General features: G+C 41.9%; 1 non-coding gene across 1 annotated transcript; it reads right to left on the reverse strand.

Annotated features, from left to right (window-relative positions):
- Positions 1-23,502: 23,502 nt before the first annotated feature.
- Trnas-cga (transfer RNA serine (anticodon CGA)) lies at positions 23,503-23,577 on the reverse strand. The gene has a single exon. It is a non-coding gene; the product is annotated as a tRNA-Ser (tRNA).
- Between the last annotated feature and the right edge of the window lie 2,258 nt (positions 23,578-25,835).

Below are 25,835 nucleotides of genomic sequence, written 5' to 3' on the forward strand. Positions count from 1 at the left end.
TTATAATGATTACGATGAAGATAAGACTAGAAAACATTCTGTGTAGTACAAAAGTACTCGCTCTTTCCAGAGCCACCAAACGATCTGCTTCCAAACATCTGGATCAATCAGTTTGAAGATGCATTGTCAATAACATGGTCAGAGTCTTCAAAAATTAACGAATTCAGCTGTGCTTTACTGGCCAAAGTTTGGTCAAAAGCGAGAGTAGATCAATTAAATTATGGGTACCTACGATGGGAGTGTATTAACTCCAGATAACAAAGTCCAATACAATAGTCTATAGAGACGGTCCATCGCAGTCAGTTATTGGATGCTCCATATAATCAACTGAAGCTTGTACGAAATTACCGTATTGAGTGCAGTACGAGGTGTGAGCAGCTAGGAGCATGGATGATCTCAAAATCTTTGAGGGTCTGTTGCAAGAATGGGGGTATAATTGTGAGAACGAGCGGACGAGGTAGAGATTCGTAATCCTAAACCACAATGTAACAAGCAACATGGGAATCAGAATCAGTTACGGCGAAACTGGCAAGCAACGTTCGCTCTGGATGTTCCCAATGAGAACTTCTGTGAGACTTTTGTGAATGTTGGCAATTATTATTAGGAAAGCGAAAAAATGAGAATTAGCTAACCAATAATTAATGTAAAATTGAATGATAAAGTGGTATAATGTATTTTGGATTCTGGTCTCAGTGCTTGATGAGTGTGTATATGAGTCATGCGACAAGGAGAAACCACTATAAGTATTTACAATTCAGAGAATGAGAGTACACGAAACAGGAAAAGTGCAAAATATAAGAACAACTGAGATTGATTTCGATTGACAACCGCACGTGTTCAGTGCCGACTTATTTTATTGTTCAAAGGCTCACAGTGGATGCCATTATAGGACTTTGTTTCATAAAACAATGCAGACAAATTTGGACTTTAAGGAAAGGTTTGCATTGGCGAAAGTTGGCGATCAAGAATTTAAGTTAATATTCAGAGATTGTTCCAAGAAAGAAGGTGAAAAAATTCGGTGTGTAAAGCCTCTTCATCACTAACGATGGTTATCCAGATGTGTTGGATCACGAGGAAGAACTTCGACGTACCAGTGGAGAGGCTGAGAAAGTGCCATTTCCGTTTATAGACATTAAGAGTGGTGAGAAGTAACAATGGAGAAATGTCAGCAAGGCGAAGTAGGATCCAAAGAGGAAGAAGCGTGGAAACCTGAAAGACAGTTTGTAAGTCGGCTGTTTATGTTTTTATGTTGGTAACGCCAAGAAGCTCTCTGTATGAAAATCACTGACTGTGCTGTGTGCAGTACGTGGCTGGTTTGCATTGTTGGAATATTTGCTATTGCAGTGTTGGGCAGTTGGATGTGAACAGCGCGTAGCGTTGCGCTGTTGGAGGTGAGCCCCAGCAGTGGTGGATGTGGGGAGAGAGATGGCGGAGTTTTGAAAGCGGATGATCTGGACATGGGTCCAGCAGAGCCAGTAAATTTGTAAGACTGGATGTCATATATTATGACTTTTGAACACTATGAAGGTAAATACATTGGTTGTTCTTTATCAAAATCTTTACTCAAGGGTTATCTTCGCCCTCACTGTCCTCTTCTAGGCGCTCAGTCCGGAACCGCGCGATTGCTACGGTCGCAGGTTCGAATCCTGCCTCGGGCATGGATGTGTGTGATGTCCTTAGGTTAGTTAGGTTTAAGTAGTTCTACGTTCTAGGGGACTGATGACCTCAGAAGTTAAGTCCCATAGTGCTCAGAGCCATTTGAACCAACTTCCCTCTTTTTTTGCTAACTATTCCTTAGTGCCTTCATTAGTTAGAATCTTTTATTTAGGTGTCAGTATTGGCGCTCACTGTATTGCAGTAGTTCGAGTAACGAAGATTTTTGTGAGGTAAGTGATTCATGAAAGGTATAGGTTTTTGTTAGTCAGGGCCATGCTTTTGTAGGGATTGTTGAAAGTCAGATTGCGTTGCCCTAAAAATATTGTGTGTCAGTTTAGTGTTGATCAGAATAAGTAAAGAGAGAAATGTCTGAGTACGTTCAGTTCTGCTCAGCTGTTTGAAAATCAAATAACGTAACAGGTTTACCAGCACAGTAATACATAATTTTCCAAAGGGGACGTTTCAAGTTGCTTACCGCAGCTGCCGAAACTGCGACTCCTGAAAACTATGTGAGCGATAGAGATGACGATGATGAGTACGAAGATGATGATGATGAATGGGAAGACAGAGGCAACAGCGGGTCGGCATCCGAAGAAACTAAATACATGGGGTGCAACCATATTGAAGACAGAGGTCCGTGTTCTGGTATTTTCAGTATATTAGCACCACCAGGAAAAGATTATACGAGCGATACCGGGAGGGATTCGCATGGTGACGAGGTGGAATCAGATAATAAAAAACAAAGGTTTACTGTGAGAGTAAACGGCAAGAGGTGTTTCTTAACAAAAAGAGGACAGTGACGGCGAAGATAAACCTTGAGGAAAACTGTTTTAAGAAGGATCGGAGTCGATGGATGTTGTAGATCCCTAGTGCAAGGACATTGCACAGGCTGATAATTTGTTAGAGGATAGTATTTTTCTTGTGGGTGAAAATGTTAGAATGTTTAAGTAACCCAAGCAAACATTAATGATAGCGTCGATAGAAAACAAACGTGGTTACTGCCTAGTTTAACAAGGAATAAAATAATAAGGTACAGTAAAAAGTTCTGGTTGTGATAATCGACTCGAATTTCTAAGTTTCTGCTTGCGACAAAGTATTGTAAAAACTGCGGAGGTGCTCGAAGAATGTAGGTACGTAGTGTAGTTCCGGGAGAGAAAAGATACGTGATGACGTTATTGAACTTCAGACAATTCGAAGCGGCAAGTCAAAAAGTAAACAACGTATCATGAACATCAAGAAGTCCAAAGAATAAGAGTTGTATCTGTTGTGGTTGGCAGGAGAGCCAACACCGTGTTACTAGAGGAGGCCGAAAGGCACGCGATTTAGCTCACGCAGGCTGGAGTGAGGTCTGGAACAGGACAAGGAAATTAGAATTTAGAAAAACGGACGTAGCTGGTGGAATACTTAACTGTAATCCACTAATGACGAACGTCGGTCTTGACGGTACATGATTCAATATCAATAATAACTATCCACTAATGACCAACGTCGGTCTTGACGGTACATGATTCAATATCAATAATAACTGATAATGGCGGCTTCCTAGGTCGTAGCAAATGACGTAGCTGAAGGCTATGCTAACTATTGTCTCGGTAAATTAAGGCGTACTTTGTAAGTGAACCATCGCTAGCAAAGTCGGCTGTACAACTGGGGCGAGTGCTAGGGAGTCTCTCTAGGCTAGACCTGCCGTGTGGCGGCGCTCGGTCTGCAATCACTGATAGTGGCGACACGCGGGTCTGACGTATACTACCGGACCGCGGCCGATTTAAAGGCTACCACCTAGCAAGTGTGGTGTGGTGACACCACCGTATCGATGTCCAGAGGCACAGCAATCTGTAACGCTTGGTTAAACTTATGGACAATATTGGTGTTCTTGTCCTTCTTTTCATAATAGTTGTGGTTTTAATTTGATAATGATTTCTACATGGCTCAGACTTCTGTCATAGTTATGGGCGCAGAATGGTCAACACAAGAAAGAGAAGTATTACGTTAGCTATTGATTGAGAATGCCGAAATTGAATGTGATCCATAAGTGCTTTTTTTTAGTGACATAATATGTGGGGTATATTGATGAAGTTCCTGAATCCACATTATCTGAGTCATGAGAAGGATTGATTAATAGAGTCATTTGTGTAAAATAAACTGTGCTTGTAGCGAAGCGAATTCATAGCAGTGTGCTTATGCAGGTTTGAAGCTCCACAATGTATGAATCCAGCGGCGAAATGATGCTTTATTCGAAAGTACGTCTGATCATGTTGTCGACGGGAAGAGCACCTTCGATATGAAGGAAACCCGTTCCGCAGTAAAGGAACAGAGAAGGATGTTTAGATACTAATTTTTCTATGCGAAGAATGAGGACGATTATTAAACAAATACCAACAAGAGAATCACACGGACAGAGAGGGGTGAACTCCAGGGCCAAAGCATCAATAAATAAGCACACCCCAAGGTAAAAATATGGTAAGATTAAAATGTTCGGTAGGAAAGGCGTATGGAAGAGTTGTGTAAAATAATTTAGTCCTGAGTTTTGTTGACAGTCTATTTGCGTTTTTCTGGTATGTTGCGGTTAGAAGAAGGAGCTATAATAACGGACTAAATTAACAATATACTAATATGAGATGTTTATTAAGAAGAGAAATGAGTTCTTGAAGCTCCGACCATAATATGAACAACCAGTTGAGTCGGGTACCATTGGAATCTAAAGAAGTAGTATAAATCTTATAATAAATTGCGGGACCCATGTTAGTTTGTGCTTCCGCATTTTTTTGTTGTGCCATGGTCAACGGAGACGATAGGCGTCTCGATGGGGTACCCGTATCTACAACTTTTTCCATGTATTACTTTCTTCAGTGATCCTGCAGAGAACCTCCTAATTCCTAATCTTATCAGTCCACCTAATTTCCAACATTCTTCCGTAACACCACACTTGGTTTCTCTTATTTTCCAATTTTGTCAAAGCCCATGACTCACTACCATATAATGGTGTACCCCAGGCTTACATTCTGAGAAACGTATTCCTCAAATTAAGGCTTACGTTTGATACCAGTAGACTTTTCTTGGCTACGAGTGCTCTTTTGGACCGTGCTAGTCTGTATTGCCACTACTTTTGTCTTTTTCGGTTTACTGCCAATCCATACCCTACGCTCATTAGACTGTTTATACCATTCAACAGGTCCTGTAAGTCTCCTTCATTTTCATTCATAAAAGAAATTTCATCAGTAAATTTTATCGTTGATATCCTCTCGCCATGAATTGTAATCCCAGTCGTGAACCTATCTTTTATTTCCGTCAGTGCTTCTTCGTTGTATAGACTGAATAGTAGGGGCGAGAGACTGCATCCCTGTCTTACAATATTTTTAATACGAGCACTTCGTTCTTGGTCTTCCATTCTTATTTTTCCCTGTTGCTTCTTATGTGTATTACATACAACCCGTCTTTCCCTATAGCCTGCTTCTAATTTTTTCAGAATTTTGAACATCTTACATCATTTTACATTGCTGAACGCTTTTTCGAGGTCGACAAAACCTATGAACGTGTCTCGATTTTTGTTCAGTCTTGCATCCATTGTGACGCGGAACGTCAGAACAGCCTCTCTGGTGCCTTTATCTTCCCTAAAGCCAAACTGATTGTATTCTAACGACTCCACAATTTTCTTTTACATTCTTCTGTACACTATGCTTATAACGTGCTTGGATGCAAATCTGTTAAACTGATTGTGGATAATTTTCGCACTTATCTACTCATGATATCTTTGGAAGTGGGTGGATGGTATTTTTCAGAAAGTCTGATGGTGTGTCGCTAGTCTCGTAGATTCTACATACCAACTTGAATAGTCGTTCAATTGCCATTTCCCCCAATGATTTTAGAAATTCCGATGGAATGTTATCTGTTCCTTCTGCCTTATCTCATCTCATGTCTTCCCGAGCTGTTTTCAATACTGACTCTACTACTGGATCCCCTAAGTCTTCAAAATCGACTTCAATTTCTTCTTCTATCATAGAGGCCTTCAGTGTACTCTTTCCATTTATCCGTTCTCTCCTCTGCGTTTAACAATGGAATTCCCATTGCACTCTTAATGATACCATCCTTGCTTTTAATTTCACCTAATGTTATTCCGATTTTCTCTTGAGATGAGGCCGTCCTCCAGACGATCATATATTTTTCGAGCTCTTCCCATCTTCCCTGTAGACATTTTGGCTTTAGCTTCTCTGAACTTGTTATTTATTTCCTAAGGGATTTATATTGCTGTACTCATGTCTTTCTTTGGACATTTCTGTGCTTCCTTCTTTCGTTGATCATTGAATATTTCCTCTGTTATCCAATGTTTCTTTGCTGCAACTATACTGCCCACCCAATGTTTGCGTGGTAATGATGGTGTATGCGTACGTGGAGACACTGTTTGCGCAGCAATCGCCGACTTAGTGTAACAGAGGCGGAATAAGAGGGACCAGCCCGCAGTGCGTTAGACCGCACGGCTAAACGGACGGGCTTGATAAACTTAATAAACCACCGTTTCAAAATTCTCTCGCAACTGTGTCTGCACAATATGTGCGTGAGATGAGACAGTGTAAATTCCGCTGTGTTTTGGCGGAAAAAGCAAATTTCGATTGGCAACCAGAGAAATGTGTGGGTTTTACTCAAAATTCGCCACTCACGACACTTCTCTGAAAATCACAAATGCTTAACAAGTCAGGCGAAAATAAATCGCTGCATTTTTAGATTCTAACAAAAGCAGAGTTGACAGTAGATCTTTTTGAGCGGTCACCATGCAAGTGTGGCCATGGAGGGATCCCACTCAATATTTAGCAAAAATGTGAGGGTAGGCTTCAGCTTAGAGTGCCACTTACCTTCCAGTGCTTGCCATTTCCCCGCTCTCCCGATGCTTCCACAGCCGACTGCACATCCAGTAGCCACGTAATTTTGAGCGCCCTATAGTGGTCTGCTGGGTTGCAAACATAAATCATGTGTTAAACACTTTCAGACGCGTTTAGTTGCTGAAACTATGATGTCTACATGCGGTCTGCATCAGGAAAGTTGATAGTTTTGCTGCCCTTGTGACGTGATGAACTGGAGCGTTTCTTCGTTTTGAAATTTTGTAATGGATCAGTATAGAGTCTCCTACGGCCTTAGGAAAAGTTTTTCATAACAAAATACTTACGCAAGTGAGGAAGCTTACGTTCATTGAGATGCGTGTCCTTTAGAAACTTAAGTACTAAATCAAGAACTGTCACACGAGAGGACAGTTTCTATGAACTGTGTTAGGCAACTCATGATGAAATATGTGATGGAAAGTTTACTTCTCATTTGAGTGAAAGGGCGTTATATACAACTTGAGTTGTTCACAGACACCAAAATTTTGCTTGAACATGGATATTAATGCTTGAAAAGAACGAAGATAGTGAACATGCAGATTTTAGATTGGCTTTCACGACAGTGGTCTAGTACTGAGACGGTTTAAAAAATGCAGATGATGTATTAAAAGATTAGGCTGTGGTCTCCACTGGAAGTAGACTTGAAAAATTTTTGAACGGGAATGAATTTTGTCAAGATCACCTCCATCGTACGGTGCCCTTCACGCGCTGTTCTTTAAAGCCTCCGTGTCGTCAGTGAGTCATGACGTGTCCCACTTTCTTGCACAAACAAACTGAAGTGCAAGAAATGAGCCTCATGTGACAAACTAGAAACGTCGAATGGGCGATTTATAGAGTATGATGATGTGTTTGTTTTCGGGGAACGACTTTTAATTGGTGAGATTTGTTACTGATACTTGTAAATGAGGTATGGTTGTCTTGCGTATTGAAACTGATGGAACAATTGTCAATTGAGGGACATATTTTTGACAACACCGCCAATGATGTGATTTTAGATTCATCACTGTTTTATTCATATTTAATTCATGATACAGATGTATTTTTTTGTAGCTTTGTTGGGAGTTTTCTCCTCCACCCTGAGGAGAAGATAGAGCTAACTTTGCTTGAGTTTAGGATGTTTTAATGTATTACATACAGGTCATTGTTTACCTTTCTGATTTAATTTACACCATTACACAGTTATTTTTTATGTTCACATAAAACAAATGGCTAAGTTCCTTGAACTGATTAAAACGTCGTCGTTCATTACTTGAAAAACTTTATAAATTTCTATTTCCTTATGATGGTATTTCCTGAAATTTCTTAGTGATATTGTCTACAGTTCATTTTTGGGGATGTTATTTGTTTCTATAGAGTAAATGGTAATTACACCATATTTTCTAATTTTTACAAGTACGCATGTCGATTATTCTTCCTTATTGATCGAATTTTTTTTTATTTTTTTATTTTAATTTTTTTTAGAATTCTATGTTTGAATACTTCACCGTTTCATTGGTTTTGTCTCGTACAGTAGGGAGACAAATAAACGTTGTAACAATAGCAAATTCTTCAAATAATGAGTCAATGCGAACTGCTGTTAATTCTTGAAGAGTGAATGTGATTAAACAGTTAAGCCATCATTAAATGAAAATGTGAATGATTAAGTCAGAAAGAAATGCAAAATCTATCAAAGATATGTGAATGAATAAATTATTCGAAGAACAATGATTGCAAAGTTTTCACAAAGAGAATGAATGAAATATGCAAACTGATTTTTCCCTCATTATATTTTGTGACCTGAAATAAAGTTTCAGTCATATAGGCCACCACCTGAACGGATTTGATGATTTTAGAAATGAGTGTGTGATGTTTTAGTGGAAGTGAAACTGTTGCCGCGCCAAAGAACCCCTTTTCGTATCATACTAAAGATGCGTTTACATCTGGGAGCCTTTCGGCTAATCGCCCACACGGAAGAAGAGGCACCCAGAGTTGCGAATGGAATTACTCACGCGCACGTACTGAGGAAGAGGCATACACTTACGCGCATCTCTCTATTTGTGTACGGGTCAAGCGTAGTCGCACGGTGAGTAGCCACAAGGTGCACAGGTGTAGACGCACCTTACAGGTCACTTCAATCGTGGCTAGGAATCCTAGTAAAAATTTCCTTCATGCCATCACACTGTGACGAGTCTGAGTCCAACTCCATCTGTGCAAGTTTTTCCCCAGGTGTAAGTGTGACGATACGCGTAAGTCCATAGCTGGACTGACGTGTTTCATATTTGATTTATAAATGATTTAAATTCATCACAAACTGAATCCTTTCCTTCTCAGTTAATGAACAGGGCGTTCAGAAACATGTCGTTACAAACTTCTACGGCTTGCAGAGGGGAGTCAGTAGGCCTACATAATATTTTGAATAAAAACCCATGTCCGGAAACGGTAATTCAGATGTTTAACTCAACCGCTTCTGCTTGAGGAACTGAATCATGCGAGACGCAGTGCAATAATAGGTAATAATTTGAAAGGGAACATAATGAATCATCTAATGATCTCTTTAGCACATTTGTTTGTATTAACACCTAAACTTACGCGTTCTCATTATTACAGAACAAAAGAAACTCAGCATACTGTACGAACAGAACAGTACTAACGCGTTACAACAGCGGTTCGCTGTGGCGAACATCAACGTTATTACAGACATTGTACCTACGAAGTATGTGCTGCTATACGCATTCCATTCCACCAGTTGTCTGTTCAATTTCGCGCAACGGCGAGAAATTGTTCCAGCAGCTCTTCCTCTGTCTCTATAGGAGTTTCGTAAATTAAACCTTGCATAAACTGTGATAAATGGACATTTCGCTATGTTTCCTTTCGAACTGTTGCCTAATACTTGTGTAGCGTCAAGCCTAATTCATTTCCCCGAGCAGCCGTGAATGAGTTAAACATCTGAACTGAAACCGTCGTACAACCGAAATGGTACGTTTGCAGACATGGGTTCGTATTCAAAATATTATGTACTGATTCGCCTCTACAAGTCCTAGAAGTTTGTAACGGGAATTTCCGAACACCCTACATGTTTGGCCACTTTCATAGGTGTCAGTTAGGGAATGGAGAGAGGTGTCTACTTGCGGCAGGTATAATACTACAAACCAAGCATTTTTGACTCGGGTGCCTGTGAGTCACATTCCGCAGATCTCTGTGTCACTTGAGAAGTGATGCAGCTCAATTTTTTCACTGGAATTAATTTCCTCGTAATGCTTTCTATTCAAAGAAGTCACATAACGTGCCGTCATGGGCACCTGAGCTTGTTTAGAATCTTGGTTTTTAGAATCTGTGCCATCTAGTCAAGATACATTTCAAAGAACTTTGTTTGCCGATGGGTTGCCTTCCTAGAATGTAGTGGAGTGAGAAGTCTGTCACAGATACAGACCTCTGCGTTACTTGAGAAGTGATGCAACTTTGTTGTGGAATTATTTTCTGTCTGTGCAAAAGCGATGGACTGAAAATCCGGTTTTGCTGCTCATTGGGCGAACACGTTCCTGTCTAAAACTTTGTAAGAGGGTGACTCATTGGTTAATCTTAAACAAATAACGGCGGAGGCTTGGTTAAAATTTTGTTTCTATGAAGATCCACAATCTCTAAATACTATATAAAACATGGCCCAAAGTAAGCTATAAAGCAAACCTTTTTTATTTAAATTGTGCGATTAGGTAATTTCAAGCATTTACTTTCCAGCACATTTTTGATATATTATATATTGCAATTTTCAGATTCTTTTAATTTCCCTTCATAAAACCAGATGCCATATTCCATTATCATACTAGGAACGAATCCACATTAAAAACATTTTTGATATGGATTCAGTTCTAATGTAATTGTGGAATGTGATGTTTGGTTTTATACATTAAAGTAAAAGAATCTGGTAACTGCAATATACAATATGTAATAGCAACATGTTCCAGAAAGCGATTTAAGTTCGAAATTAGCTAATCACACACTTTAAATAAAGAATGTTTACGTTACAGCCTCCCATGGACTATGTTTTCTTTTGTAAAGAGGAGGGATGGCCTGGAGAAATTCTATTGTAGGGAAACCATATTGGCTGAAGTGTAAACGTAACTGAAGAGTGCGTGTGTAACACAGATTGGGTTAAGAACAGCGCAAGTGCGACTTAGATGATTGTAAAACAGATGGGGAGTTGGTTATTTCGTTAACAACAGTGTCATTAGGCAGCATTTGCAGAGCCTTTTCATTGCCACACAGCAAGGAGGGATCTTGAGAGAGCCATTTGATCCTCAGAGGTTGATAAGAACACTTCGCCCGCAGAGAGGAGAAGGGATATTGCCGCAACCAGCAGTTGATGTGCTGGAGAGGGCAGCAGATCACGACGCTCGTAGTCTTCTACATTGTGCAGGCTACTGCTTAGGCGAGTGGGGTATGAGACTTATCGATCGTTTGCTGATGCGCTGATCGCGTCAAAAGGTGACGAACCTTAAATACTTTTCTTGAGAGACTAAGGGCTTATTCATGACTCAAACACTGATGTTGCGCGCAGCAGTTTTTCGTCATTCTGGCGCAATCAAGCAATCACTGTGTGTCCACTGCGAATTTGTGTTTCCATAACGGAAGGAACCTGTCTTTCTCAATCTTATAATCTATTCACACTTTGGCAGGTCATTTAAGTTTTAGATTAGAACTATTTCAAGTGAGTGATTGTGGCCCATTACCACAACGGCTGTGGCTATCGATTCCAGAGAGGTCTCGCTGCTGATCCTGGGGTCGAAGAGGAGTCTCTCTGACCAAAGGCTAAATGACGAGTGCGTACCGAAATGGAGGGAGCAGTCGGCTGAGGGCCAACAACACTGCGGAGCGATTAGACTGGCAGTTACCGTTTGCCTGCAGAGGCCTACGTGTTCTTCGAGTGAACGTTTTGCGTATTTCAAATCTCGTTAAAGGCCATTTAAGATTGTTTCCTTTTGCAGCGGTGAGGCACAGGATTACGTTGAAGCAGTGTGTGAACGGTGTTGTTTTGCAGATATTTTGGTTTCGTGAAACACTAAGTTTCTTAGCTGCAGTTCCCACTTGCGTTCCTTGTCGATTCATGTGATCGTAGGTTGCATCCTAGAACAAAATACTGTGCTCCTGCCGGTTCTGATCATTACATTTCCGTCCAGCATAAGCTGACTGCACGTCTGGTTGTCCAAGAGTAACAGATTTTGTCCTGTTCTGGTTGGCGGCAAACTAGCGTTAAGATTTTTATTTAATAGTTATGTAAGTTGTTAATGTGTGCTATCTTGATTACTGAAGGAGGCTCTTGGCGCTAGGTGTAAAACTGTAGATCTGGTTGTTAGTAACAAATTTACTTTCAGGTGTTACTTGTCCATGCTAACTCCAGTACGTTCTACATCCCATTCTCGTGTTTACCACGAGGTTTTACTATGTATTTTTCAGTCTCGAACAGACCCTGTGATTTTTTCTTGTTCATTTATGTGTTAGCAGAGAACTTTATAATAAATTGGGGGGGGGGGGGGGTTAATTTGGACCATTATTTCATTTGATAGTTGAAGGATTCCCTCTACTGTTTTCTACTGTGTGGTGCACTCACTCGTGTCTCTTCTTCTCTAGGGCCATACTTTTTCCTACCATTAAATTGCTACACTACTGTTTTTATTAAAGCATGTGAGTCTGTATAAAATTATCTGACTGTAGGTCAGTCCATCTAATGTGGATCATTATGTCGAAAGCTAAGTTGGTGCCTTATTTCAACATTGTCGGTGACCATGTGCTGAGTACTGTACGGACATGCCTTGCTTTGATGAGCACTCCGGCAAATTATCGCATCTCGGCCGGCAATCTGACAAGTCTATGGGATCCATTCATCACTGAATGACCTCAAGTGCACGTGGTATACCTGAATAATATCTTCGTCGCTACCGATACCGCTTTCAAAGCTAAAGGCGGTATTATACAGTTTTAACGCGATGACTGCTGAGGGTGATTATGACTTCTGTCTGGTGTGCTTACGAAAATGTTAAAAGAAAATAGAATGATAACCCCTACCCAAAATCATCTTGCTTTTGGCTGTGAACGCAACGATCCTGTACGTCCAAGCCCAGACACAACATTGTCAAATTCCGAGCTTTTATTCTTCTCATGCCACCACACAGGTGACAACAGCGACGCAAAATCGATTGGACATGAATAAAACAGTCTTCTGTCATTACAACTATCTGGCGCAGTTTTCGCTTTGCCCTGAGTAGCCTAACCTGTTTCCCAATATAAAGGGGAAGGAGCACGAATTGTTGCAAGGGCTTCTGGAACACTGTGGTCACGTGCCGCCCCCACTGCCGCCCCCGCTTGAGGGCGCGCGCCACCTGCCACGTAGGCTTCTGGGTGGGCGTCAGCGCCGGCCGCCAAGCTGTACCTGTATCCGGTTACCAGTTACCGGGTACAGCCCAATGGCAGCGCCAGAGCCCAGACCGCGTCGCGTGTCACTCTCCGCTTTCCACACCTGCCTTCAAGGCCACTGGCTACGGGCGCTAATTAAATCATCACCACGATGGCGCCGGGCGGCAGGCAGCATCTTACCGAATTCCTTGACTTCTTTCAGCTGCTGACTCCCACCGATATAAGTAAACACTACACGAACAGTTACTTCGTGATAATGGCACCTTACCACTATATTTACGTCCGAAAGAAGTAATCGTATTCAGTTATTTCCACGTCTGAGGTGGCAACAGTATTGGGGTACCTCCTAACTTCGTGTCAGACCTTTTTTTTGCCTGGCGCAGTGCAGCAACTCGACGTGGCACGGACTCAACAAGCCGTTGGAAATAGCCCTGGAGCAGGCTGGAAGGTGAATGTCTACACCTCGGGTACATGATGATGGCGTGGACCGACTCTGGGACCAGATGACCGTGAGAGCGTAGCTGGGCCACAAGATGTCGCAGGCTCGATTTCGCGGTCCATTAGGGAGGTGGCCAACACTAGGAAGTAGTCACCCAGCAGGTAAAACAGCGCAATGGAGGCACCAAGTTGAGTGCACGCACACTGCAGGTCAGGTAGGAGCCTGCGCCTGCCGCCAGTAAAATCAGAGGATGACAGATGGCTGTGTTGTCTTGTGCTACAAGTAACCCCATCTCGTAATCACAAGCAGCTGTAGACTGTGCCGTACAGCATACCGTACACCCGAGAATACTGCTGGATACGACAAACGTCTGAGGATGAAGTTCTGATCTGTAAGATGTACAGGGTGTCCCAAAAAGTACCAGCAAACCTTAGGGACGGGTTCCTTACACTAAAGAAATAATAAATATCTGGTAAACAAGGGCACTAAAGCGCATGCCTCGAGAGATATGAGTAACTTTTCACCTTCGATATTATGAAACACTTCTCTTCTACTGCAAGCTTTTTGCTTTTCATATTTTGTGAGGAGGTAGTATGGTCCATAACGAAAAAAAAGTCTATTAAGCACGGGCTCTAAAATGCTTAAGAGCTACGAGCACTTGTTAATTAGAAGACACATGTTTTACACTAGCGAAGATGAACAAGTGCTCATAGCTCTAAAAGTAAGCGTTTGAGACGGCATGTTTATTAGATATTTTTTCTTGTTTTGATGAGCAATCGCTCCTCTCAAAATCTACAGCTACATCTAAATCAAGGATTGGACATTTTGAGCGTTCCCTCTCCTTCAAAATTGGTCAAGCCATCTCTTCATTGGTCTTACTAACGATCTTTTGCCTCTTGATTTATGGTAGGGAAACTAGAAAATCTGAAAAGGGAAATGCAAAGGCTCAATCTAGATATAGTAGGGGGCAGTGAAGTGAAGTGGAAAGAAGACAAGGATTTCTGGTCAGATGATATCGGGTAATATCAACACCAGCAGAAAATGGTATAACAGGTGTAGGATTCGTTATGAATAGGAAGGTAGGGCAGAGGGTCTGTTACTGTGAACAGTTCAGTGACCGGGTTGTTCTAATCAGAATCGACAGCAGACCAACCCCGACAACAATAGTTCAGGTATACATGCCGACGTCGCTAGCTGAAAATGAACAAATAAAGAAAGTGTATGAGGATATTGAAAGGGTAATGCAGTATGTAAAGGGGGACGAAAATCTAATAGTCATGGGCGACTGGAATGCAGTTGTACGGGAAGGAGTAGAAGAAAAGGTTACAGGAGAATATGGGCTTGGGACAAGGAAAGAAAGAGGAGAAAGATTAATTGAGTTCTGTATCAAGTAGCAGCTAGTAATAGCGAATACCCTGTTCAAGAATCACAAGAGGAGGAGGTATACTTAGAAAATGCCGGGAGATACGGGAAGATTTCAATTAGATTACATCATGGTCAGACAGGGATTCCGAAATCAGATACTGGATTGTAAGGCGTACCCAGGAGCATATATAGACTCAGATCACAATATAGTAGTGATGAAGTTCAAGACATTAGTCAGGATGAATCAATACGCTAAGAAGTGGGATACGGAAGTTCTAAGGAATGACGAGATACGTTTGAAGTTCTCTAACGCTATAGATACAGCAATAAGGAATAGCGCAGTAGGCAACACAGTTGAAGAGGAATGGACGTCTCTAAAAAGAGCCATCACAGAAGTTGGGAAGGAAAACATAGGTACAAAGAAGGTAGCTGCGAAGAAACCATGGGTAACAGAAGAAATACTTCAGTTGATTGATGAAAGGAGGAAGTACAAACATGTTCCGGGAAAATCAGCAATACAGAAATACAAGTGGCTGAGGAATGAAATAAATAGGAAGTGCAGGGAAGCTAAGACGAAATCGCTGCAGGAAAAATGTGAAGACATCGAAAAAGATATGATTGTCGGAAGGACAAACTCAGCATACAGGAAAGTCAAATCAACCTTTGGTAACATTAAAAGCAACGGTGGAAGCATTAAGAGTGCAACGGGGATTCCACTGTTAAATGCAGAGGAGGGAGCAGATAGGTGGAAAGAATATATTGAAAGCCTCTATGAGGGTGAAGATTTGTCTGATGTGATAGAAGAAGAAACAGGAGTCGATTTAGAAGAGATAGGAGATCCAGTATTAGAATCGGAATTTAAAAGAGCTTTGGAGGACTTACGGTCAAATAAGGCAGAAGTGATAGATAACATTCCATCAGAATTTCTAAAATCATTAGGGGAAGTGGCAACAAAACGACTATTCACGTTGGTGTTTCGAATATATGAGTCTGGCGACATACCATCTGACTTTCGGAAAAGCATCATTCACACAATTCCGAAGACGGCAAGAGCTGACAAGTGCGAGAATTATCGCACAGTCAGCTTGACAGCTCATGCATCGAAGCTGCTTACAAGAATAATATACAGAAGAATGGAAAAGAAAATTGAGAATGCGCTAGGTGACGATCAGTATGGCTTTAGGAAAAGTAAAGAGACGAGAGAAGCAATTCTGACGTTACGGCTAATAATGGAAGCAATACTCAAGAAAAATCAAGACACGTTCATAGGGTTTGTCGACCTGGAAAAAGAGTTCGACAATATAAATTGGTGCAAGCTGTTCGAGAATCTGAAAAAAGTAGGGGTAAGCTATAGGGAGAGACGGGTCATATACAATATGTACAACAACCAAGAGGGAATAATAAGAGTGGACGATCAAGAACGAAGTGCTTGTATTAAGAAGGGTGTAAGACAAGGCTGTAGCCTTTCGCCCCTACTCTTCAACCTATTCATCGAGGAAGCAATGATGGAAATAAAAGAAAGGTTCAGGAGTGGAATTAAAATACAAGGTGAAAGGGTATCAATGATACGATTCGCTGATGACATTGCTATCCTGAGTGAAAGTGAAGAAGAATTAAATGATCTGCTGAACGGAATGAACAGTCTACTGAGTACACAGTATGGTTTGAGAGTAAATCGGAGAAAGACGAAGGTAATGAGAAGTAGTAGAAATGAGAACAGCGAGAAACTTAACATCAGGACTGATGGTCACGAAGTCAATGAAGTTTAGGAATTCTGCTACCTAGGCAGTAAAATAACGAATGACGGACGGAGCAAGGAGGACATCAAAAGCAGACCCGCTATGGCCAAAAAGGCATTTCTGGCCAAGAGAAGTCTACTAAAATCAAACACCGGCCTTAATTTGAGGAAGAAATTTCTGAGAATGTATGTCTGGAGTACAGCATTGTATGGTAGTGAAACATGGACTGTGGGAAAACCGGAACAGAAGAGAATCCACGCGTTTGAGATGTGGTGCTATAGACGAATGTTGAAAACTAGGTGGACTGATAAGATAAGGAATGAGGAGGTTCTACGCAGGATCGGAGAGGAAAGGAATATGTGGAAGACCCTGATAAGGAGAAGGGACAGGATGATAGGACATCTGCTAAGACATGAGGGAATGACTTCCATGGTACTAGAGGGAGCTGTAGAGGGCAAAAACTGTAGAGGAAGACAGAGATTGGAATACGTCAAGCAAATAATTGAGGACGTAGGTTGCAAGTGCTACTCTGAGATGAAGAGGTTAGCACAGGAAAGGAATTCGTGGCGGGCCGCATCAAACCAGTCAGTAGACAAAAAAAAAAAAAAAAAAAAAAAAAAAGGCTTCACTGATGCTCACATTTGGCGTACGGTCTTTATGTTCTATCCATCTTAACTGATATTGTTTTATTACATCAATTATTTTTTGCATATTCAGTTCGGTTAGGATATCATCATTTCTCTTTTTATCCATCAAAGTATATGCAGCCGCGTATTTAAAGAATTCATTTGACGTATTTATATTTCTTCTTAAGAGTCCAGTTTTCGCATCCTTAGAGCAGTGCTGGTATAGCCACAATGTTAAAGAACTTAAGCAGAGTATGTCTATGGACTTTCTTTCCCAATGATCTGTGTAAAGTTCCGCAGAAATTGTTAAATAGGTCTAACTTATTTCGTATTTCATTGTTTGCCCTGTGTGTAATACTGCACCCTAAATACTTGACTTATTATTGTGCTCTGTGATATGCCCGTCAATTTCAATGTTATCTCGCATGAGCTGGTGTCCTAAAAATGCCATTGATTCTGTCATTGTGATAGCCTCTATACCTATCCATATTAGTGAATGTGTTGCCGGTGCAGGATTTTACGGACGAGCTCACCTCTCAATTATGTACCCCAGCTCTTCGGTGGGATGCAAGTTGGCCAATCTTAACGGTCCAGAACGTTCTCCAAATCAATCGCGAACAACTGTGGCCCGGTGACATGGCGCATTGTCATCCATGAAAATTCCATCGTTTTTTCGGAACATGTAGTCCATGAAAGGCTGCAAATGGTCTCCAAGTAGCCAAACCTAACCATATCTGCTCAGTGATATGTTCACCTTGGCCAGAGAACCTAGTCCATTCCATGTTAACACAGTACAGACCATTATAAAGCTGTCATCAGTTTGCACAGTACCTTGTTGAAACTGGAGTCCATGGCTTCGCCGGGTCTGTGTCACACTCGAACTCTACCAACAGTCCTTACCAACTGAAATTGGGATTCATCAGACCAGGACACGGTTTTCCAGTTGTTTAGGGTACAACCGATATGGTCACGAGCCCAAGAGAGAAGCTGCAGGCGATGTCGTGCTGTTAGCAAGGGCGTCGGTCGCCTATTGCCATGGTCCATTAACGTCAAATTCTTCGCACTGTCCTAACGGACAAATTCGTCGTATGTGTGGCTATTTCACGAAGTGTTGCTTGTCTGTTAGCACTGACAACTCCACGCAAACGCCCCTCCTCTCAGTCTATAAGTTAAGGCCATCGGCCCTGCTTTGTCCGTGGTGAGAAGTAATACCTGCAGCGTGGTATTCTAGGCACACTCTTGTCACTGTGGACTTTAGAATACTGAATTCCCTAACGATTTCCGAAATGAAATGTCCCATACCTCTAGCTGCAACTACCACTCCGCGTTCAAAGTTTGTTAAATGCCGTGGAAACCTTTTTACGTAATTCACGCGAGTAGAATGACAGGTCCGCTAGTGCACTGCTCTTTTACATCTTGTGTACGCGATACTATCACCACCTGTATATGTGGATATCGCTATCCCATGACTTCTGTCAACAGTGTAAGACTGATAGCGAAAAATAGAAAGAATCTCGATAAGCAAAGAGAACGATAGAGTGCAATTTGCTGACGACACATTGTTTGAACATTACCAAAAGGGAGCAAAAACCTTTCCACAAGAAATTATAAATGCTTCATTAAATGCATTTTCCAGAAGGCTGAGCAAGAATTTCCCTGTGTCGTGATCCTACGACGTTCAGGACATTATTTATTCTATTTACTTATTTAGTTATTTGCTGCCATTTACATATAATGTGCCACCTGTTTACTAAGACAGGTCGTACTTTCACAATACGAAACTGTACATGTACAGAATATGAAATTTACTTGTTTTTTTTCCTTATTTTTAATAAGGATTAAAAATATTGCACCTTTCTATACCTATAGACTTAAAAGTAAGTAAGAAACGAAAATCCTAAAATTAACGATTTATGAGTAGAAGATAGGAACTTAGGAAAACAGAGAAGAGGTTATGATGCAACTTTAAGATATTTTATAAATTCGGATTTTTTTCCAAAATAAACAAGACTCTTGCATTCAAGATGGATAAATAAAAGATAATAAACATTTACGAACTTAACAAAACTTTGGAAACATAAACATAAAGAATATTTTTAGGAAGAATAAAAACAGAAGACAGGAAAGATGAAATTGGAAGAATGTCCCTTCATCAAGTGTGTATGACGGTGACTGTCTTGGAATTGGCCATCAAGCCACCGATCACAGCTCTTCATCTAAATTTAACATCTACTCAAGATTTCCTAATAACTAAACCTTAAACTCTAATACCTGCCTTTACAATATGTTTTCAGTATGTTGTCTTTCTGCTTGGATACATAGTTGTTGATATTAATGTTTCTTTAGGCTGTTGTGTTGTTTATTTAGGGTATGTCTTCATTGTGATTTAGGGTCGTGTGGGGATCTGTATCATCACCTGATTCCATGTCGGAATCATTGCAGTTTTCCACTCCGTGGATTCCTTCCAGTCTTTACATATAAGCTCGTTGTCTGGCTAGGACATACTGTCTATAGATCGCTTTAGATATATCGTCAGTGAGTGTGTTTCACAGGGTCCATTCGTCGCTGAGAATTGCGTGTACGGAATCTTGAATGTGGTTGAAGGTTAAGTGCAAAGTGTGTCTAGTGTTGGTATACTGTCGCCAGAAGAAAGCGGTGTGTTCTGGAGAGCCTTCTTCCACACATGTACTCGTTGGCGTCTGCCTCAGATTCACGCGACTAAAGTGCATGGGATAAGGCCCGTGTCCTGTAAAGAAGCGGACTAAACCACGGCTGATATCGATATGTTTGAATTTCTCTCTCCCTTATACAGGAAAAGAACTGGTGTAGCCTGCGGCCCTTATCACTTGCATTCCCTTATCACTTGTTTCCCACTCACCTTGCTAATTTTTTTATTGGTGTTTCGTGTCAACTGGTACTCCTGTGATCTCTTGAACCTAGTCGTGCCTTCCCACCTTAAGCCACTACAATGCCGCTCTATATCTTATCGTAAAGTCTATTGGGTAGATTCCGAGCACCACACAGAGTGCAGAATGAGATGCAGACTGAGGTGGTGCCGGAGGTTCCAGATAGTATAAGTAATCCGCTCCTTTGTCCTTGTCTGACGATGGACCGGTTTGTTGGCAGGCTCAATCTGTGAACCCATGTACTGGCGCGAAGCTAAGAACCGCCTCGAAGAGAGCACATTGGTATGTGCGTGTAACTGACAAGGGTAGTTTCAATTATTCTGAATTTAGTCTTGCCAGTTTACGCAGTATTTTTTCTGCTTTGTTTGTGACAATTTGCATGTGTTCATGGTAATTTTGCTTTTCGTCTATGTGTACCCTAAGATAGCGTATGGTGACTGCTCGTTTAATGTTTGTGCCCCTATTTTAACATTAGGGTTTCTCTGCAGAGACCCTTAAATGAAAGTGTATGTCCTTTTGTTATCGGCTATGTTGAATTTGTTGTTGTGACACCACTGTGTTATTGTTTGAGTGTTCCATTTGCTCTTTCTCCTACCTGAGACCTATTGTCAGCAGACACTACGACCAAAAGGTCGTCTGCGTATGCGACAACGTCATTATTGTTCCCTCCAGTAGTTGCAGGAAGGGTTCAATGGTGATGTTACAGAAGATGGGGCCACAGATCGACCCCTGGAGGCAGCCTTTTGTAATTCGTTTGGGTACTTCTCGGCTGTCCATCTGCCATTCGACCACTCTGTTCTTACATAGTCGAGTAGAGAGTTTCCGGTACCTCCAGTTGTCTGAGCCTATTGAATACTGCGGGCCACCAGAGATTATCAAAGGCACCTACAATGTTGATCATAATTGACATTGCATACTTTGTCCTGGTGTTGTTGTTAAACTGAATCGCTTGGTTTATGGTATCATCAATGGCCGTTCCTTCTCTGAAGCCGAACTGGTGTTGGCTTAGGCCATGGACAGTTCTGTGCACCTGTAAACCCCTGGCAAGTGTATTTATAAGACAAATGGGCCTATATGACTTGGGATCTGATGGATCCTTGTCAGCTGCCTTCTTTATTACGACTGCCTCGGAGACCTTCCAAACTGCAGGAACTTGAACCGGGCGTAGTCAGCACGGATTCATAAAATTTCGTTCTTGTGAAACACAACAAGCTCTTTCTACTCATGAAGTAACAAGTGCTATCGACAGGGGATGTCAAATTGACTCCCTATTTTTAGATTTTCATAAGGCTTTGACACCGTACCTCACAAGCGTTTCCTAAACAAACACCGTACCTACGGAGTATCGCCTCAGTTGTGTGACTGGATCCGTGATTTCCTGTCAGAAAGGTCACAGTTCGTAGTAATAGACGGAAAGTGATCGAGTAAAGCGGAAGTAATAACCGGCGTTCCCCAAGGAAGTCTTATACGCCCTCTATTGTTCCTGATCTATATTAACGACATAGGAAACAATCTGAGTAGCCGACGTAGATTGTTTGCAAATGATGCTGTCATTTACCGTCTTGCAAAGTCATCAAACGATCAAAACGACTTGCAAAATGGTTTAGATAAGACATCTGTAAGTTGCGAGAAGTGGCAATTGACCCTGAATAAAGTAAAGTGTGACGTTATTCACATGAGTATTAAAAGAAATCAGCTAAATTTCGATTACGCGATAAGTCACACAAATCTGAGGGCTGTAAATTCAGCTAAATACTTAGGGATTAAAATTACAAATAACCTAAATTGGAACGATCACATAGATAACATTGTGGATAGAACAACCAAAGACTGCGATTCATCGGCAGAACACTTAGAAGGTGCAACAGATCTACTAAAGGGACTGCTTACACCACGCTTGTCCGCCCTATTCTGGAGATCTGCTGTGCGGTGTGGAGTCCGCATCAGGGGGGACTGACGGATGACATCGAAAAACTACAAAGAAGGACAGCTCGTTTTGTATTATCACGAAATAGGGGAGATAGTGTCACAGACATGATACGTGAATTGGAGTGACAATCATTAAAACAGTTTTTCGTTGCGACGGGATCTGCTCATGAAATTTCAATCACCAGTTTTCTCCTCCGATTGCGAAAACATTCTGTTGCCACCCACCTACATATGGAGAAATAATCATCGTGATAAAATAAGAGAAATCAGGGCTCGCGCAGAAAAATTTAAGTGCTCGTTTTTCCCGCGTGCCGTTCGAGAGTGGAACGGTAGAGAGACAGCTTGAAGGTGGTTCATTGAAACCTCTGCCAGGCACTTTTTTGTGAATAGCAGAGTAATCACACAGATGTAGATGTAGATGTAGCGGAGAGAGTGTCATGTGATACGCGAGTTGTGAAGGCAATCATTAAAACAAAGTTCCTCCTCCGAAGGTGAAAATGCGAAGGCGTGCTGCAATGCAATACTTCCGAATTCTTTAACGCGAAAACAATTAAAGCTTTTATTTAAAACAAACGTTACTAACATATCTGTTCTTCACGTGTACCTATTTGCACCCCTCTGCCGCTAGAGGACCCCAAGTTGCAACTTGTAACATGGCGGTGTATAATGTAACTACGTCGGTGTGTGGGAAACAGAATGCTGTAATCGAGTTTCGAAATAGAGGAGTTCCTCCGCACATGGATCACCCTCTACTTCGGTTTGGCAATGCCAGCCCACACGCGAGCGCTGCGACATGGGCAACAATCCGACGCCTTGGGTTCGCTGTTATCGACCATTGTCCGTACAGTCCTGACTTGGCCCCACCATATTTTCATCTGTTTCCAAAACAAAGAACACCTTCGGGGAGTTCACCTGGATAGTGATCAAGCGGTGCAAGCAGGGGGTAGGTTGTGGATGCGTCAACATAGCCAACCATCCTACACTGTTGATATCAACAAACTGGTCTCTCGTTGGGGCAAATGTGTTTGTCGCCAGGGTGAAATGGCTCTAAGCACTATGGTACTTAACATCCGAGGTCATCAGTCCCCTACTTAAACCTAACTAGCCTAAGAACATCACACACATCCATGCCCGAGGCAGGATTCGAACCTGCGACCGTAACAGCCGCAGTTCCAGACTGAAGCGCCTAGAATCGCTGGACCATAGCGGCCGGCGTTGCCAGGGTGCCTGTGTTGAGAAGTAAATATGTACACATGAAGAATAAAGACGTAGAATGTTAATAACGTTTGTTTTATTTAAAAAGCCTTAAGAGTTTTCACACAAAAAATTCGGAGGCATTGCCTCTCAGCACGCCCTCGTATTCTACATAGAGAGAAATGATGAACGTAATACAATAACAGAAATCAGACCTTGCACGGAGACATTCAAACATTTATTTGTCCCCGTGCTCTTTGAGAGCGGAATGGTAGAGAAGTTGTGTGAACATGGTTCGATGAATCCTCTGCCAGGCACTTGAGTGTCAATTGCAGAGTATCTAGAATGAAATTTTCACTCTACAGTGGAGTGTGCGCTGATATGAAACTGTGCACCGGACCGAGACTCGAACTCGGGACCTTTGCCTTTCGCGGGCAAGTGCTCTACCACCTGAGCTACCCAGGCACGACTCACGCCCCGTCCTCACAAATTTAATTCCGCCAGTACGTCGTCTCCTACCTTCCAAACTTCAAAGAAGCTCTCCTGCGAATATCCTTTCTTCCAGGAGTGCTAATTCTGCAAGGTTCTCAGGAGAGCTTCTGTAAAGTTTGGAAGGTAGGAGGCGAGATACTGGCAGAAGTAAAGCTGTGAGTACCGGGCGTGAGTCGTGCTTGGCTAGCTCAGGTGGTAGAGCACTAGCCCGCGAAAGGCAAAGGTCCCGAGATCGAGTCTCGGACCGGCACACAGTTTTAATCTGCCAAGAAGTTTCAATTGCAGAGTACTCACGTAGACTTAGATGCATGGGCGTGGTGTAGCCGCTCGAGATTCCTCCAAACGTATTCCATCCAATTCACCAGACAGATGTGGTGGACAAAACGGAAATGTGAGTTTACTGTCATGCTCCTCAAACTACAGTAGTATGGTTCTGGCATCGTAACACCGATAGTAATCTGGATGGATGATGCCATCGCTATTGGGGAAGGCATCAGATATGTAGGGATGTAAGTGATCCGCAATAATGTTCACTCAGTGCACAGCAGACATAGTGCGTACGACTTTTCCCTACGGCCCGTGAAAGCGCGGGTGAATCTCGCCAATTGCATAATATTGCCCCCACCAGTCTGCGCCCGTGGCTTATCTGGTGACGATCCTCAACCTGGTGTAAGAAGAAAAGTGATTCATCCGACTAGGCTACACGTTTCCGCTGATCCACGATCCAATCTCGAATTTTCTGTGCCCACGGCACCTGTAATTGACGACGTGTGTGGATCATCATGGGAACACGAAGGGGTCGTATGCTGCACAGCCCTATGTTCAACAAGTTGCGCCGAACGGTGTGCTACGAAACACTTGCGTCTGCACCAGCAGTGTACCGTCAGATCTACCACTGGTTGCCTCCTACACGGTAGGCAGAGCGTAAGTTTCCGACGTTCGCATTGTGTGGCGAGGCGTGGACGCCCAACACTTTGTCGCCTACCCTTAGTTCTTTAATCACTACCCACAGACGCTCAAGAGAGTAGCAGGCGAACAGCCGACGACGTTCGGAATTTCCGAAGTGCTCGTTCCCAGGTGCCGGGCTATAACCATCGGTTATGTCAATGGGTTTCCCCCTTTTGGGCCCGTATCACCGTTGCAATGATTCCTCGTTGCTTACGTACTTTCCTTACCGCTTGACGCGTTCACAACGCCAACAGTTGGCACTGAATCTCGCAGTGAGCAATGAGCACTGCATTTCTCATTTCTACAAATATATCCACTGTCCAGAGCTTTGCTCTCTCTCTCTCTCTCTCTCTCTCTCTCTCTCTCTCTCTCTCTATATATATATATATATATATATATATATATATATATATATGACGAAGATATTCAAATATTTTAATATGTTATTCTACTAGTAAAACTAAAAAAAAGTTCATATAATCATAGGTCCGCAAATGTTTCGTTACGGAGTTACGACTAATAAAAGATTTTGCCTGAAATTTAACAACTTCGCTAATATGAAGCCACCGCAAAACTGTAAAAGGTTACAGTAAACCACGATTTCCATTTATTTTGTTGTTACTGGTCTGGTGAATCTAATAAAACATGTCCCAGACGTGTATCTGCAATAAGTTTCCAGACCATACAGAGAATCAAAGATTATTATACAAGTAAATTTGTTTACTTTCCATTAAGAATGTATAAATGTTTATGTCATTGTTGGCAACCGTTAGTGAGTTGTTTCAGTCGTTTCCTAACCTTGAAACGATTTAGTTTTCTCTATTGTTCAGTTAAAGAACATAATAACAACAGTGTATTTAAGTGTAACCACATAGTATTAACAAAAGCAGATTATCTGACACATTCATACAATTTTAGCTAACAATATTACCATCATTTTTCTAAAATTCATTTCTCTACAATTTCTGTTGAAAACTTTGTGCAATTGTCTGCAATTTAAAAAACAAATTGGGTCGAGTAGGTAATAAATTAAAAATTTTACGAAATTACTTCTTTGTTTCTCTGGATATTCCGGAAAACTACTGGAGATACACCTCTGGGATATGTTTTATTAGATTCACCAAATCTGACAAAACAAAATAATTAGCGAAGTTGCTGAATTATTAGGAGTAACTCGGCAACTAAACGTTTGCGGACCTATGTTTAGCCGGGGCCGGAGTGGCCGAGCGGTTCTAGGCGCTACAGTCTGGAACGGCGCGACCGCTGCGGTCACAGGTTCGAAT

This window comes from Schistocerca gregaria, chromosome 2 (genome assembly GCF_023897955.1).
Source record: "Schistocerca gregaria isolate iqSchGreg1 chromosome 2, iqSchGreg1.2, whole genome shotgun sequence".
Classification (NCBI taxonomy): domain Eukaryota; kingdom Metazoa; phylum Arthropoda; class Insecta; order Orthoptera; family Acrididae; genus Schistocerca; species Schistocerca gregaria.